The 17432-nt window shown below is 41.7% G+C and overlaps 1 long non-coding RNA gene across 1 annotated transcript in view; it reads right to left on the bottom strand.

Annotated features, from left to right (window-relative positions):
- Positions 1 to 13366, bottom strand: part of LOC137851653 (uncharacterized) — a 42294-nt gene extending 28928 nt beyond the window's left edge. The window contains exon 1 of the long non-coding RNA XR_011093325.1: positions 13250 to 13366. This is a non-coding gene — a long non-coding RNA (uncharacterized lncRNA). The remainder of the gene's footprint in view (positions 1 to 13249) is intronic.
- Positions 13367 to 17432: the final 4066 nt, after the last annotated feature.

Here is a 17432-nt window from a genome sequence, read left to right as displayed (position 1 = left end):
CTCCTGTGTTACAAGGAAGATGTTGGTATTGAGCTTTACTGTACAACTGTTATTGTAATAGCAGTTACAGTATTTCTATGTTGCACGACATCATTCCATATAGAGATACCCCAATGATCTGTAAAAAGACCCTACTGAGAAACTAATTAGTCAAGGCAGAGCTCTGTGTTAATTCTACTCTGCTGCTGCTGGCATTGCACTAGATTTCTCAGAGAGAAAAATAAAAGGCACAGTGAGATGAAATAATTGGCCTGAGGATACAGAGGGTGGGATTCATCTCACCTGACTTTAAACATCAACAATGTAGACATTTAAAAGCAAGTTAGTCCCTGGGGCTCCATTTATAGTCACTGGAGATAAATATGCCCTTTTAGGGTGCCAATCATCTGCTGTATTTCTGACGTGTAATTTAGGAGACAATGAATTGCCCCCTGGATTCTATTGACTAGTTCTTCACTGACTATCAAGAAAGCCAGAAGCCCAATGCAGATGTCTTCAGTACAGACATCTGCATTTAGTCAATATAATTCCACCTGAAAAGTCAGTGATGGAACAGGGAACAGGTCATGTTCCCTTTGTTCCCAGTCCTGTACACTATTCTCTAGATCACATCACCACCTTGTTGTTCCCTGTAGTAACAAAGTCTCATAGTTTTGCTTTATGATGCCTAGTGATAGTTCAATTATCATGTTAATTAAAGTCTATTTAATAGACTAGTCAGTAAACAGTTGGCTGGTATCAAAAACTAACATATTACAAAAATGAAAACTAATTTTAGTATCATTAAAATCCATTTTAGTTGCATTCTCACTAGTCAACATCAAAACAGGTTAATAATTTAAAATTTTAATTTAACTGTGAAAACAGAGATGTAGTCATGCAGTTATAGTGTCAGGTCTTGTCAAATGAGAGGACACAACGTCATGAGATATAGCCCACTCATTAAGAGTGCAGAAGGAGATCCATTTCCACTAGATCTGAATTAGTACAAACAACTCAGCAAGTATGGGCCGTGCTGTGAGAGTAGGGACTATAAGATGAATGAAAATGAATCTGTGGTATCCTAGATTCAATTTGCTACAGAAAATACAGAGAAGAAAATTCTCTTAGAAGAAAAGAAACTTATCAAAGAAAGGATAAATGAAGGATACGGCAGAAAGTATAGCATCTCATCACTAATACTGGGGAGGGGTTTGGCTGAAGATTCAGACAAATAAATCAGTTGTCTGCAAGCTAGGTGTCTATATGTGAGCTGAGTGTCGATGTTCCCAGCAGAGCTAACTGAGACTTCAGCAGCACATAGCTGAGGGTTGGGCTGATTAGATAAGAATTTATTCTGTGTAGGGTAAACAAACAGCTCTACAGGCTCTGTTGACACCAGAAGGAACTTGGATGTCTACCTCATATTGTAGTTACCTACAATATAAATCTCTGTGTTAAGGTATTTCAATACAAAGCATTAATTAACCCTTAATGGCAAGCAGGACAGTTATCTTCCTACCTCTGCCACAGTATTGTTTGGATTAGAAACAGACACTTACAGTTAGCTATCAGTTGTTAATTTTTTTTGTTCCCTGTTTTCTGGGTGTGGTTTGCAAAAAATCAGAGGGCTAAAGCACTTGGATATATGACTGGAATGTAGATTCCCTCTTTAATACTATTGCCCCTGAGAAATTACAGGCTAGGTGTCTAAAGCTGGTCATCAAAAATTAGTATAGAGATCTGACAGCTTTAGCTATAATTTTTTTCTTTTTTTTTTTTTTCTTCAGTTCACCATCTGTAAAATGGTGGTAATAATGCACCTAATTGCTTGGGCTGCTGCTAATATAAATTCATGATGTTTGTGAAGAACTAATAAGTTACCAAAAGAGTAACAAAAAAAAAAAAAAACAAAAAAACGAGGATCTTGATAACATTGTAGTCAGCTGAGGTTTTAGGTTGTGATTAATAGAATCTGGAGCCATACATAGAATAAAGGAGATATAAACAACTAATTAATAATTATCCACACACAAAAAAAAATAATAGATGACCATGTAATTAAAGTCTGTGTCAAAGCACACATGCACACATGCAAAAGGGGCTAAATGAAGGTTACATATGAAAATGCTAATATTTGTAAAGCAATGTCAGTGAATGATAGCATAAAAATCTCTAAGTATGGCGCAAATATTGTGTTTTATTGAAGGAGGTAGAGGTGGTAAACCAATTTACAATTACCCAGTATTGTGGGAACTCAATGAAGAGATACAATGTTGTTTGACACCCTTTCTTCATCACCTCTATAACTGTGCGCAGCCACCATAACTGTTATTTTCTTAACTCTGTGTTGAACCTCTTCCCTCAGTTTGATTCATTCCCTTCTTGTTCCCCATTTATGCTGCGGTTATAAGGATATTTCTTGTAACGATTCCACTTTCAGCTGCTGGATGCTTCTTGCTGCCTACAAAACTGTGGCCACAGAACTATTTCAGCGACCAGCAGATCTTTGACTGGATCCGGATTTGTGTCAGAAATAACCTTTTCTTTCCACTTATTCATTCTGTGCTACTTTCAGGATTACTATAGCTCAGCCCAGCCCCCGGTCTGGTTCAACACAAGTCCCTACAAACCCTAGCATTGGCAGAGCTGGAGGAGAGATGTGGAAGGACAAGGAACATCTCTGGTGGGAGAAAGAGCATCCAGGAGGGAGGGAGCAGATGGACAAGGGAGAAGGGCAGCTGGGTAAACTAGTGGGAACAGATAAGTATGTGTGAAAAGCACTGTAACTGGAGGTCCCTCTAATCATAGTCCATCTTTAAAAAAGCCCCTGAAAAAGACAGTTGGTTCATGCAGAAAGCAGTTTGCATTTTAATCTTCCTTTCTTTCCGGAACGTGGCAGAAAAGTGCTATCCTCAGCGACAAGAATTCCCCTGAGAATGCACCTTGCCTTGCAGCTCTTGTGTACTGACTTCCCCTGGTGTGAAGGAAGGTTTAAGTGCCAGCTGTTAGAAGAAATAATTATTACAGTGCTTCCTGCTAGCACTTCAGATTTTAGAGAGGAGGAGCAGAAGTTACCTGTTTCCACAATTGGTGTGTGCTTTTTTTTTTCTTTTTTTTCTTTTTTTTTCACTTTTACATTTTTTTCCATCTCCTACTCCCTTAAAGCCTTTGTCTGTAGTCAGTGAATGAGCTTTTACCCTGAGGATTCAACACATTGCTAAGGGCTATTGTTACAGTGAGCACAATCCTGTAAGTCATATTCACAGTGTCATTTCAAATGAGGTATAGACTAACCCTGTCCCATTAAAGACACAGAAATCCTCTCACAATTAAATCTAAACACACCTTCTAACATTTAGGAAGATGGGGTGATGAGAAAATGTTGAGAAATGTGTCTGTACTCCAGATTACAGAATACAAAGGCAATAACTGTAATGTGAATTGCCATTGCTCACTGCCTGCTTGTAGCTTACAGTTAATTGCATAGATAGGGACCATCATTTACTGCTGATGCCTATGCACAATTCATTCACAAACAGCAGTCCCTTCCTTGTCCTTATGTTAATTGTCTGTCACTAACACTGTAGCAGGTACCTCTGTGAGGGCATCTAAACATGCTGTTACCCTGCTATCCACTCTGCAGTTACAGCTTGTGGTCCCAGACAGACCATAGGTGATCAACTCTGAAATAGCAGCTATGTGTATTGGCTTTACAATGAGCTGAGACCAACTGAATTAACAAACCTGCTTCAGTTGCTTTCCATTATCCTTCCAAGACCTGATTAAAGTCTATTTGAATGATGCTGTATTTTCTCCTGTCACTGCTTCATTTCATATTGTAAAATGTTGGCACTCAAAATAAAAATATAATTAAAATATGGCACAGAAGCAGATAGTTTTGATCCCACCTAGCTTAGTGAAGAAGACAAAACAGACACATTTAATCCACTGTTTGTTCAGTTACAATGTGCTAGTTTTTAGCTATGCACATTCCAGTGACTGAATGAATATATGAGGAATGCAAAAAATTAACGTGAGTTACTATTATTGCCATACAAAGTCTGTTATAGTATGCACCAAAAATCTCTAAACAATGAGGTCATGTCACCATAAAACATAATGCATGGCTAAATCATAATGCAAAAAGAATTTTGAAATACCGTATTTCCACATGGCCAGCCTGTAATTCAGTAGAGCTTATACATATACATTTGTAGAAAAAGAGATTTCCCCCCTCCCAGATTTCCCCCCCCACACACTGATTCTCTCATCTTCTGTCTCTTCACAAAATCTCCCTGTTTCTACTGCCCTCTGCCTTTGCCTCTGCTTGCCTACGTATTGCCTGGGGATTAGTTGAGGGTGTTTATTAGCCTGAGGATTTATTTGCATAGGCATGCAGTTTATCTGATATGCAAGTTTTACACATGAAAGTACGGTGTTCATTTTGTGCAAAAAACATGCACACAGAGACACACACACACATTGCCAGGTGCGATAAAACCCATGTTCAGCATTTTTTATCCTCAAAATGCCCTACAAATGTTAACTAATTAATCCTCAGAACACCTCTTCGAGTTAGGCATGTTTATCCAAATTTCTTAGGCTGTGACGGGGAAGCAGAGAGATTAAGTGACTGTGAGAGCTCCCACTGAAATCAGGGCGGGTGGGGGGGAAGGGCACAGAAAATAAAACACTCATCAGCTTTAATGGGACTTGAATCAGGTCTAAACTGATTTGTCTAACACCATGTCAGGATCAACACAATGTCAGGATCAGAGCAAAGTTACCCACAAATGGGAATTTCTGGGACTGATTCTGATCCTGGCGTTGTTTTGTGCCCAGACCAGATGCAGGCAGTCCCAGCACCTGCAGCAGCAGCAGCAGGATCCAGCTGATGGCACAGCACCTGCATTTGCATTGCACCCTCTCCCCAGCACCTCTTTGCATCCCTTTCCCAGCAGAGCATAGGCAGACAAAAAAAAAAAAAAAATGACAGCAGATGATAAGGTGGCTCTCCATCTGTGACTGGGCATCGAGTCATGCCACACATTTCGGTAGACAGCCATGGTGAGACACTTTGCATTCCAGTGAGAGGTCCAAGGGCTGCAGTCCCTCTTGTCTCTTTACAAACAGCCCCCACCCCATGATGATCTCTTAGTCATGACAACTGAACAAAATGAAAGATATTTCTAATTTACAGCTGCAACCTGCAATGAATTATACTTGGGTGGTTTATTAATGTGAAGCACGTTAGCAAGAGTATACTGTATGTCTGTCACAGATGGAAAAACTAACTCTATCGATGACTGCAATCCATTCATTGTTTTATGAATCCAGCATCCTCCAGAGAGCATCACAAAACCCCACTCAGTGTCTCTGAATGTTACGTTTTACATTTAGATTTTCTGGCTTAGAGAAAAGAAGTGTAAAATCACAAGCTTGCATAGCATTCCCCACTGACTGGTGCATTTATGAAGTCTTTTGTGGTGTTATTACAGTAAGCATATGAAATACGGTGTTCATGAATCTAGGAATAGGGAAATAAATATGCCTGTATTTTTTAAAGGAACAAGAGGCTGATATACATGTTTTATCCCACATTTTGGAGTATTATCTTCTTTATTCTAGCTATAAATGCAGAAACTCTTAAGCCACATAGAATTAAATCTGGGGTAAGATAGACCTTTAGAGGCTTTTGCTCAGCAGCAATTTTGAGGTTTCCCCACGGACCTTGTATATCCAGTCACACGTCTCTGGGAGATCACAGGGGTTTGGGCAAAGCCCTTGTAGTTAGGAATAATGACATATGGAGCTGTGTCCAGAGGGATTTAAAGTTGCCTAGGGACTGGTCAGAATGGTTGTAAAAGGTAAACCAGAAAGTAGGCCACGTGGATTGTGTCACTTTTGACCAATTTTCCCCAAGCCCTTGGGCTGTGCAAACATCAGAACTGAGTCCTCTGGGTCTAACTGAAAAGAAATGTGCATTGAGAGGATGGACTGAATTTCCCCACTTTAGACTGCTGGACTTATCTTTCTACAGTATTTTCCATACATAAACCTCTATATCCTAGCGTATTCTTGGTTTTATGAGACCCTGAGCAAACATGGACCAAAGGGTTTTGTCCATTCCTTTCTTTTCAGATGGCTTTTTTACACCTGAAACAAACAAAACTACACGAGGCTGAGCTTTCAAACTGTGTCCCTGTATTGGGTCTGGCTGGAATGTTAACTTTCCCAGCAGCAGCCCATACAGTGCCGTACGCTGTACTTGTAGCTGGAACAGCAGTGTTATCACACCAGTGTTGTGTCTGCTGCTGAGCAGCAGTGGCACAGTATTAGGCCTTTCTCTAACCCTCCTAGGGGGTGGGCAAAAGTTGAGGAGAGAAACATCACTAGGGCAGCTGGCCTAAACCAATCAAAGGGATATTCCATACCATGTGATGTCACACTCAGCAATAAAAGGGGAAAACAGGAAGAAGAGAGGGGGGGTGGGCTCTCGTTTGGAAGACGTCGGTCCTCCTCTCGAACACCGGCTGCGTGCGTTGAGGCCTTGCTTCAAGGACGTGGTCAATCATCGCTCATTTGTGGGAAGTAGAGAGTAATTTCTTTCCTCTGCACTTCCATATAGCCTTCATTTATTTTGTTTGTTTGTTTTCCTCCCTTCTTTTTATTTTCCTTTTTTCCCCTCCCTTTCCCCTTTCCCTTTTTATTTCCCCTTAGTTAAATTGTTAGTTCGGTAGTCTTTATTTTATTATTATAATTATTTTCCCTTTAATTAAATTATCCTTATCTCAACCCGTGAGTTGTTCTTTGCTTTACTTCTTCCCCTCCTCATCTAAAGGAGGGGGAGTGAGAGAGCGGTTGTGGGGTTTAGCTGCCCAGTACGGTAAAACCACCACAGTCCTTTTTGGCGCCCAACGTGGGGCACGAAGGGTTGAGATAACAAGAGAATTGATTAAACGCATATAACTAACACGCTTGCTTGCTAGTAACCATGTACATTGCCCTGTTAATAATAATAGCTTTGTTCCTATGTCATGCAATCCGTGTCATATTCTCCTTTCTCCTATATATCCGATCCGACAAAGTGCTACAATCTGTGTTCACTTTTTTTAATTCGCTGTGCTGCCAAGCACTGACCTTGGTTTTAATCTGGAATTCAGGCTCTGCACTGTTATCATTTGGGTCCCATGGAAACTATCTTTCAGAGAATATTCAGAACTACACTGCCTTCCTTTTCTCATCTGGACACCAGTTTATTAATAATATTAAGAATGGTACCTTTCCCTCCTTTCACAGTGGGCTAATTACAACCGTTTGGGAGTATTTTGAAGATCCATCTGTAACCCATGTATTGCTATTTCTAATTCTGAACAACCAGTTTCATTTTCTCTCTAAGATTAGTCGATTGTTTAGAAAACTTACTTGGGAATCTGTCCCGAAACAGTCTTGTGGTGAGTGGCTAGGTGTGTGGGATGATGTTAGCAGATACCTGTCACGAGTGTCTCCTCCAATAGTTTTGAACTTCACCCCTGAGCAAGTGCTAAATCCTAAAAAATTAGTAGAATGTTTGAGAGTTGTATGTCCTGACCCTGATAATGCCGGAGAACGACAGCTTGCAGCATTGTGCTGGGTCCTGGCTTATTCCTATCAAACACTGTTTAACATCATCCAGCAACTTGAAGAGAGGGAGGAAGTCTCTGAATATGATGACCAAGTAACACACGATGTGGCTGACCCAAAAGACCAACCAACTATGGTATCAGTCGCCCCCATAGTCAAGTCAAAAAAATGGAAACGGAAATCAGCTCGTTTAGTAAGGGAAGAAGGCTCTCCTAAGGAGGAGGAAGAAGAGGAAATGGCAGGCACCTCTAAAGCAGGGCCATCACAAAAACAGCGGGAAGACGAGACAGAAATCATAAAGGAATCAGAAATCACTCGATCCTTATCCCTGAGTGAGATGCGAGAAATACGAAAGGATTATGGTCGACGCCCAGGTGAACACATCCTCACTTGGCTGCTTCGATGCTGGGATGCTGGGGCCAATAGCCTACAATTAGAAGGCAATGAAGCCAAGCAGCTGGGATCCCTCTCTAGAGAAAGGGTAATCGACAAAGTAATCGGGAGAGGAGCACAGGCCCTCAGCCTCTGGAGACGGCTCCTGGCGGCTGTGAGAGAAAGATATCCCCATAAGGAAGATATTGTATATCAAATCGGCAAGTGGACCACTATAGATAAAGGTCTCCAGCATCTGCGGGAATTAGCTGTGCGGGAGATGATTTATAGTGATTTGGACAATGCCCAGACACCTCAAGACCCCGATGAAGTCCAGTGCACAACATCCATGTGGCGTAGATTTGTGCGGAGTGCACCACCAGCACATGCCAGTACCCTGGCATCAATTAACTGGGATGAGGGGATGGGACCAACATTGTATGATATGTCCTGCCAGCTTCAAAAATATGAAGACAATCTCTCTGCTCCGCTACAGTCCAGTGTCTCAGCTGTGGAGAAACTGTCTAAAGGACTTGACAAGCTCGTGGAACGAGTGGAACGAGTATATTCCCCCTCATTTGGACAGAGTGATACTTCAGCCACTAAGAATCAGCATTCGCGCACTCAAGAGAGAGAGTACCCAAGACGTACACCACGTGGCACCTTGTGGTTTTTTCTGCGTGACCATGGGGAAGATATGAGGAAATGGGATGGTGTACCTACTTCAACCCTAGCTGCTCGGGTACGTGAACTGAAAGGAAATACAGCAGCAAGAAGAGGGGTTCCTAAGAGAAATGCTGCTCCAGTTTCCATGGGGCAGTACCCCAGAGGCAGTAGAAGAGTTGATGTTATTCTTGACCCTGATGAAGAGACCTCTACCTCTCATTTGCAAGAATTAAGTGGCAGACGCTCCAGCCAGGACTAGAGGGGCCCTGCCTCTGGCCAGGTAGAGGAGAGGGATAACCGGATTTATTGGACTGTGTGGATCCGATGGCCTGGAACATCAGAACCACAAGAATACAAAGCTTTAGTGGACACTGGCGCACAATGTACCATAATGCCATCAGGCTACCAAGGGACAGAACTCACCTGTATCTCCGGAGTGACAGGGGGATCCCAACAACTATCTGTACTGGAAGCTGAAGTGAGTCTAACTGGGAATGAGTGGCAAAAGCATCCCATTGTGACTGGCCCAGAGGCTCCATGTATCCTTGGCATAGACTATCTCAAGAGAGGGTACTTCAAGGATCCAAAAGGATACCGGTGGGCTTTTGGCATAGCTGCTTTGAGCACAGAAAAGATTAGGCAGCTGTCTACCTTGCCTGGCCTTTCAGAAGACCCTTCTGTTGTAGGATTGCTGAAGGTTGAAGAACAACAGGTACCAATTGCTACTACAACGGTGCACCGACGGCAATATCGCACCAACCGAGACTCCCTGATTCCCATCCATGAGTTGATTCACCGACTGGAGAGTCAGGGAGTAATCAGCAAGACTCGCTCACCCTTTAATAGTCCTATATGGCCAGTACGAAAGTCTAATGGCGAGTGGAGGCTAACAGTGGACTACCGCGGCCTGAATGAAGTCACGCCACCACTGAGTGCTGCAGTGCCGGACATGCTGGAACTTCAGTACGAACTAGAGTCAAAGGCAGCCAAGTGGTATGCCACAATTGATATTGCTAATGCATTTTTCTCCATCCCTTTGGCAGCAGCATGCAGGCCGCAGTTTGCTTTCACTTGGAGGGGCATCCAATATACCTGGAATCGGCTGCCCCAGGGGTGGAAACACAGCCCTACCATTTGCCATGGACTGATCCAGTCTGCACTGGAGCAAGGGGGAGCTCCTGAGCACCTTCAGTACATTGACGACATCCTCGTGTGGGGCAACACAGCAGAAGAAGTTTTCGAGAAAGGGAAGAAAATAATCCAAATTCTCCTGAAAGCTGGTTTTGCCATTAAACAGAGCAAGGTCAAGGGGCCTGCACAGGAAATCCAGTTCTTGGGGGTAAAATGGCAGGATGGACGTCGCCATATTCCAATGGATGTGATCAATAAAATAACAGCAATGTCTCCGCCAACTAGCAAAAAAGAAACGCAAGCTTTCCTAGGCCTCGTGGGATTCTGGAGAATGCATGTGCCAGGCTATAGTCAACTTGTGAATCCTCTATATCGAGTGACTCGAAAGAGAAACTATTTCGAGTGGGGCCCTGAGCAACAACAGGCATTTGAACAAATCAAACAAGAAATAGCTCGTGCAGTAGCCCTTGGGCCTGTCCGTACTGGACCAGCTGTGCAAAATATACTGTACACTGCAGCTGGGGAGCATGGCCTCACCTGGAGCCTTTGGCAGAAAACCCCAGAAGAAACTCGAGGCCGACCTCTGGGCTTCTGGAGTCGGGGCTATCGAGGATCAGAAGCCAATTACACCCCAACTGAAAAAGAAATACTCACAGCATATGAGGGTGTTCGAGCTGCTTCAGAAGTTGTGGGTACAGAGGCACAGCTCCTCTTGGCACCACGGTTACCTGTGTTACATTGGATGTTCAAAGAGAAAATTCCCACTACACACCATGCAACTGATGCTACATGGAGTAAGTGGATAGCACTAATTACACAGCGGGCTCGAATGGGAAAACCCAATCGCCCAGGAATCCTGGAAGAGATTATGGACTGGCCGGAAGGTAGAGATTTCGGAGTACCAACAGAAGAGGTAACCCGTGCTGAAGAGGCACCACCATACAATGAGTTGCCAGAGGACAGAAAGCAGTATGCGTTGTTTACTGACGGATCCTGCCGTGTGATAGGGAGTCATCGGAAATGGAAAGCTGCTGTGTGGAATCCCATACGACGAGTTGCGGAGGCCATGGAAGGGGAAGGTGAGTCGAGTCAGTATGCAGAAGTAAAAGCCATACAACTAGCCCTAGATATCGCCGAAAGAGAAAATTGGCCAGTATTGTATCTTTATACTGACTCATGGATGGTGGCAAATGCTCTGTGGGGGTGGCTGCAGCAATGGAAAGAGAGCAACTGGCAGCGCAGAGGTAAACCTATCTGGGCTGCTACCCTGTGGCAAGATATTTCTGCCCGGGTAGGAAACCTGGATGTTAAAGTACGTCATGTAGATGCCCACATGCCCAAGAGTCGCGCTACTGTAGAACATCGGAACAACGAAGAAGTGGATCGAGCTTCGAAAATTGAAGTGGCTCAGGTGGACCTAGACTGGGAACGTAAGGGTGAGCTGTTTGTAGCTCGATGGGCCCATGAAACATCAGGACATCTGGGGAGGGATGCCACTTACAGATGGGCTCGTGATCGAGGGGTGGACTTGACCATTGAAGCCATCACACAGGTTACCCATGAGTGTGAGACCTGTGCTGCAATCAAGAAAGCCATGAAGGTAAAATCTCCCTGGAACAGGGGGAGATGGCTAGGGTTTCAATATGGTGAGGCCTGGCAAATTGACTATATTGGACCACTTCCAAAAACCCGCCAAGGCAAACGGTACATACTCACCATGGTAGAAGCAACTACTGGGTGGTTGGAAACATACCCTGTAAACCATGCCACGGCCCGAAATACTATCTTGGGCCTGGAAAGACAAGTATTGTGGCGTCATGGTACACCAGAGAGAATTGAGTCTGACAATGGGACTCATTTCCGAAACAATCTTGTTACCTCCTGGGCAAAGAGGCATGGTATTGAGTGGGTATACCACATCCCTTATCACCCACAAGCCTCTGGGAAGGTTGAGAGGTACAATGGACTGTTAAAGACTATGTTACGAGCATTAGGTGCTGGGACATGGAAACAATGGGACACAAATCTACCAGAAGCCACTTGGCTAGTTAACAATAGGGGGTCTAACAGCCGTGCTGGTCCTGCCGAAACAAAACCCCTACACACTGTGAAAGGAGCTAAAGTTCCCGTAGTGCATGTAGGAAGGTGGATGGGGAAGGCAGTGTGGGTTGCTCCTGCCTCGGGAAAAGGCAAACCCACTCGTGGGATTGTCTTCGCCCAAGGACCAGGGTATACCTGGTGGGTCATGCAAAAGAATGGGGATATCAAGTGTGTGCCTCAAGGAGATTTGACACTGAGAGAAAACTAATCTGTAATCTAAGTTATATGTTGTAGGAAGATGCTGTAGGATCAACGACAGGTCATCATTGCAAGGAGCCGGGCAGTGCAACAAGAACTTGAGCTAAGCTGGTGCTCGCGTCCAGACATCCAACTCCACCTGCCTTGAGTGGCCACTTTGGCAGATGAAGACCTAATCATCAACAGTTCTTATGAACGTTTTCCAAGAAAGACCTATGGAATGAGAAGATACACCTGCCTATTAATCTTGTCCTATTAAATCCTTGTCCTGTTAAAGGACAAGGAATAATGATGAGGATGCTTGTATGCTAAAGTATGGGGATCTGAGTGTGACACAAATGTTATGGAATAAGGGGTGGAGGTTGTATTGGGTCTGGCTGGAATGTTAACTTTCCCAGCAGCAGCCCATACAGTGCCGTACGCTGTACTTGTAGCTGGAACAGCAGTGTTATCACACCAGTGTTGTGTCTGCTGCTGAGCAGCAGTGGCACAGTATTAGGCCTTTCTCTAACCCTCCTAGGGGGTGGGCAAAAGTTGAGGAGAGAAACATCACTAGGGCAGCTGGCCTAAACCAATCAAAGGGATATTCCATACCATGTGATGTCACACTCAGCAATAAAAGGGGAAAACAGGAAGAAGAGAGGGGGGGTGGGCTCTCGTTTGGAAGACATCGGTCCTCCTCTCGAACACCGGCTGCGTGCGTTGAGGCCTTGCTTCAAGGACGTGGTCAATCATCGCTCATTTGTGGGAAGTAGAGAGTAATTTCTTTCCTCTGCACTTCCATATAGCCTTCATTTATTTTGTTTGTTTGTTTTCCTCCCTTCTTTTTATTTTCCTTTTTTCCCCTCCCTTTCCCCTTTCCCTTTTTATTTCCCCTTAGTTAAATTGTTAGTTCGGTAGTCTTTATTTTATTATTATAATTATTTTCCCTTTAATTAAATTATCCTTATCTCAACCCGTGAGTTGTTCTTTGCTTTACTTCTTCCCCTCCTCATCTAAAGGAGGGGGAGTGAGAGAGCGGTTGTGGGGTTTAGCTGCCCAGTACGGTAAAACCACCACAGTCCCTTGCAAGTCATTCCCCACAATTAGCTGTTTCCCATGTGATTGAAGAGTGACACATTTTTAACCAAACATCACTCACATGAAAATTTATCCCAAAACATAAACCAAACCTCACCATGAAGTTTGTGGTCCTTACATCCTTGCACCTCCACACAATGTTCTCATGTTGAGGTCTCTTGGTGCTGCTGCTCAACTCAGCTCTCAACTGCTGCTGGCCTGAGCCTCAGCCCTTCTTCCTATTCCACCTGCTGGTTGAAGCTTCAGGATGCACTCAGGGATCAAATAAGATGCATGCCTAAGCCTTAACAGCCAATAGGCATGTGGCAACCCCATGAGTCGGCACATCTATCAGCTCTGGGACCATCACCAGCATCTTACTTCACAGAGCCAGCCCAAATTCTCTAAGGCCACTCCAAGGTTGAATTCTACACCAAACACTGCAGAATGGACATTTTCTAGGATATTTACTCATGCAAATGCTCGTCTTGAATTCTGCAAGTCCCTTTTTGCCCACAGGTATAAAGCTATTTACTTACCTCAGATGTAATAAGACTTACTTTACTATGTATGAAGAAAGATTTCTGAATAATATATAAGAAATCAAAGCATTATTATTAATAAGCAGAGATCATAAATAAAGCCCTCCTTTCATACCCTTTATCAATCCAAACTGTTACTGAAGTCAGAGTATTATTTTGTGGAAACACGTACTGCAAACTCCTTTAAAATTCTCCCTAATTGCTGCAGAAGTTTTGCCAGAATGAAGACAATAGGATTCAGTCTGTTGCAGGAGATTCAACCTAATACAAGAGATGTTTATACTTACTGAAGCAAAATATTTGACTTATATTAGTTAATAGGAAAACAATCAGTTAATTTGCAGGTTTTGCTGTGTTCTGAAATATATATATATGTCTCTATTCAGAAACGTCTAATGTTGCATCTTCCCATGCATGAGAAGAGTGTCTCCCGTGAATACTTCTATTGTTCTTACAGTTCCAGTTTTTGAGACTCCTTAAAGACCTTTTAATTTTTGTTTGGTTGGTTGGTTTTGGTTGGTTTGTTTAGAATTTATTTATCCTTAAAACTTTCCTTCAAGATTGTTTATAGATGAGGTATAAATCTCAGTCATGTGACCAAGTTATTGCAGCTCAACAATTCAATATGCATTATCTGAGACATGGTGACTGTCCTTGTGCTAACTCAGCCTGTAGCAACTGCAAGGTTATGCTATTTATCTTAAACTTTCTTCATTGTAAGCTAAGTCAAGCTGAATTTGCTGTGGGCTATGGTTATGAACACAAGCAACTGTTATGAGTCATCTGACTCAGAGAAACTTGTACAAGTAGCTTGACTGTGCATCTGAGCCTACTACAAAGCACGGAGTGATTTTCTTGAAGCTGCACAAAAAAATCTGAGCCAGAATAAGCAGTCCTACTTCATTGTGAAACCATCAGATACTTCTAAGCCATGAAATATCACGATGAAAGTAACTGGTGATCCTAAGAGAGCATTCACTCTAAGCAAAATATTTTATTTTTCAAAGGGGGTCAAATATATGAGTGACCTTGGCTCCAATCACCTAACAGAGCATTGAATAACCCTACATAGGGTTGTTGTAGAACAACCCTACATTTTCATGCAATTCCTCTGAAAAATATTTTCCCTTTTTAATATTTTCCGTTTTTTTTTTTTTTTCCTTTTTCTTTTACTTACAGTTGACTGAACTAACATCTCTTATCATGGTTTGCAAAGAAAAGCTGTAAAAAATTAAATTGGAAAAGCTAAATTATTTATACAATTTCATGTGCTGTATGTTTTGGTACAGTTGAGCCTTGCTTCTTCCTAATAGCATAAGACTATTAGGATTTGTAATACTCCTCAGGGGATGTAAGATTTATCAACCCTTGCAGAATGGGATGGGAGCCAAGGCAGGAGATTAAGGGATACTAGTTAAATTAATCAACCTTCTCTCCATATATCGGCCAGGAGAATGCAGTAAGTTGTTATTCATACATTTTACACAGTAGGAGCACAATTTGACCACAACCATATGCTGAATTTAATATTAAACATTGGATCTTTCCAAAAACAACTCCATAAAAATGTCAATACTTTTTTTTCAGACAGATGACTCTATTCATTTTTAAGGCATTTAAGCGCACACACACACACATAAAGTGTTTTTCTTTACTAGCTCTCAAAGGGACCTTCCATTTTAGCCTTAGTTCAGGACCCTATTGTGCTTGTTTATGAGACAAAGTCTAAAGCAAAGATTAATTGGTAAGATACAAGAAATATGAATATTCCTTTTTTGCCTTCTATTTTTAACTATAACAGGGTCAAGAAGAAATTTTCCCTGTTAAACTGCAAACCTTGAAATGATATATTTTGCATTATGCACAACACTGAAGTTTAAGTTTCCTAAAAGAAATACAAATTATTCTGTTTCTGTACAAATTGAAAAATAATGTTATATAATCTGTTTTTGTAACATATTAAAACTATGGAATAGTATTTTCTCAAAACCCAGAAATTTGTTAAAGTATTATAACACCAAGACTTTGGAGATCATCAAATTAGACCATCCTTAATCCTGTGCAGTTTGAACTAATACAGACCATCTTTGTGTTATGTTTAACAAACCCCACAGGAAATTAATAGAACACAACTCTACATTGCAGTCAATATCTAAGCCAGTCATTAACACATACTGCTAATGAGGTGACCGTAGCTTGCCTATGACTTGTTCTATAAGAAGGCTTGCTAGTTCCAAGAGTCTTTACACAGTGTTGCATTCCCCCTGTTTTAAGGTTACTTTGTGTAGCCTTGCAGATAGGTTCTACTATCTCATGCTGAACACCAGTGTGCCAAACTGAGCTATGGCCATCAGGTTTTAGAGGAGAAGCATTTGGTTGCTCAGTTCACTGTCACGGCCACATTGCCAGCTTTGAGCTAAAGATGGGTGTAAACAAACAAACAAGCAACATGAGTTGTATATTCTTCGCATGAAGAGACTTTTCTTCAAAGATCATTTAACTGTGTCTACCATAAAGTATATAAATATGTCTCTTAAATTACACATGTTTAGGGCAGTGAATCATGGCAGGAAAAGAGAATTTCAAAAATTCTTCATGATAACTCTGACTTCAGGGCAACCTATGAAGTCAATAAAGACAAAACACTTGACAGTTTGGATATTCAGTTATTTTAGGTAGATGAAATGAGGGAAACATCATTGTTTATCCATCAAACATGTTTCAAAACTATTTATCTTTCTATGCACTCTGACACTGGGGGGATGTAATTATCGTGCCAGTGGGCAAGATAAGACTGTGAAATAGCAAATATATGGAAAAGAATGGTTAGGGTAAAAAAGGAGAAGGAAAAAATAATAATAATGAAAAAAAGACAATGGGTGGTAGACCTCACAGATGTAGTACCTACTATCTGTCACATGAAAAAGTCACTCAGAAATCCTCAACTGTATTTGGCTGCATATCAGCTGAGTGTGGGAGTCACCCCTCACCAAATATTGTTCTGTTCACCTTTTAACTGAAAGGGATCAATAACATGATTATGTACAAAAAATAAATAAATAAAACCTTATTAACATAGCATTTCACATGACAACACAAAACCTGGGAAAGAAAAAAAAAAAAAAAAAGAGTAAAAAAAAATGAGTAGAAAAAAAAAAAAAAGAAGTCATTCACTGAGAAGATAACATTTGCAATGGTAAAATAAATCAATTGAAAGAGGAATGACTTCTGTAAAATGTCAACAGAAGTGTCTGTTTCACACATTCATATAATACATAAGCCATTCACCTGACATTGTATCCACTTGCTGTGATAGTTTACCTGAATGAGGGCCTGTAAAAATTCATTTTTCACCCTATTATGCTATCAGAAGTGTTTGTTGTAAGTGAAACCCTTTCTAAAGTTCATTTGTTATAAACCAAAGGCAGTAACATTGACATTAAACCAAGTAACCTTATTGCTTTCCAGTTTTTCTCTAGATGTACTTTGCGTTCATCTGCATTGTCACAGACCACCTAATCTAAAAGGGTATTATACAATCCTCTCTTGAAGGTACGTAAACTATGCCTAAAATAAAGCGTGTGGTTCAACAGTCTACAGGTACTACATTATAACAACAGCTAGGAAAGTTAGTCATAAACATACGTTTCAATATGATTCAAAAAATCATCCATTGAAATTTATTGATTTGAAGACCAGTGAGGACTTTTCAGTCATTTAGCCTGACATCTTGTGTTACACACAACATAGAGTTCACAG

The sequence above is a fragment of the Anas acuta genome, chromosome 2, assembly GCF_963932015.1.
Source record: "Anas acuta chromosome 2, bAnaAcu1.1, whole genome shotgun sequence".
NCBI classification, from domain to species: domain Eukaryota; kingdom Metazoa; phylum Chordata; class Aves; order Anseriformes; family Anatidae; genus Anas; species Anas acuta.
The sequence above is the reverse complement of the archived record's forward strand: the minus strand, read 5'-3'. Positions and strand labels throughout refer to the sequence as shown.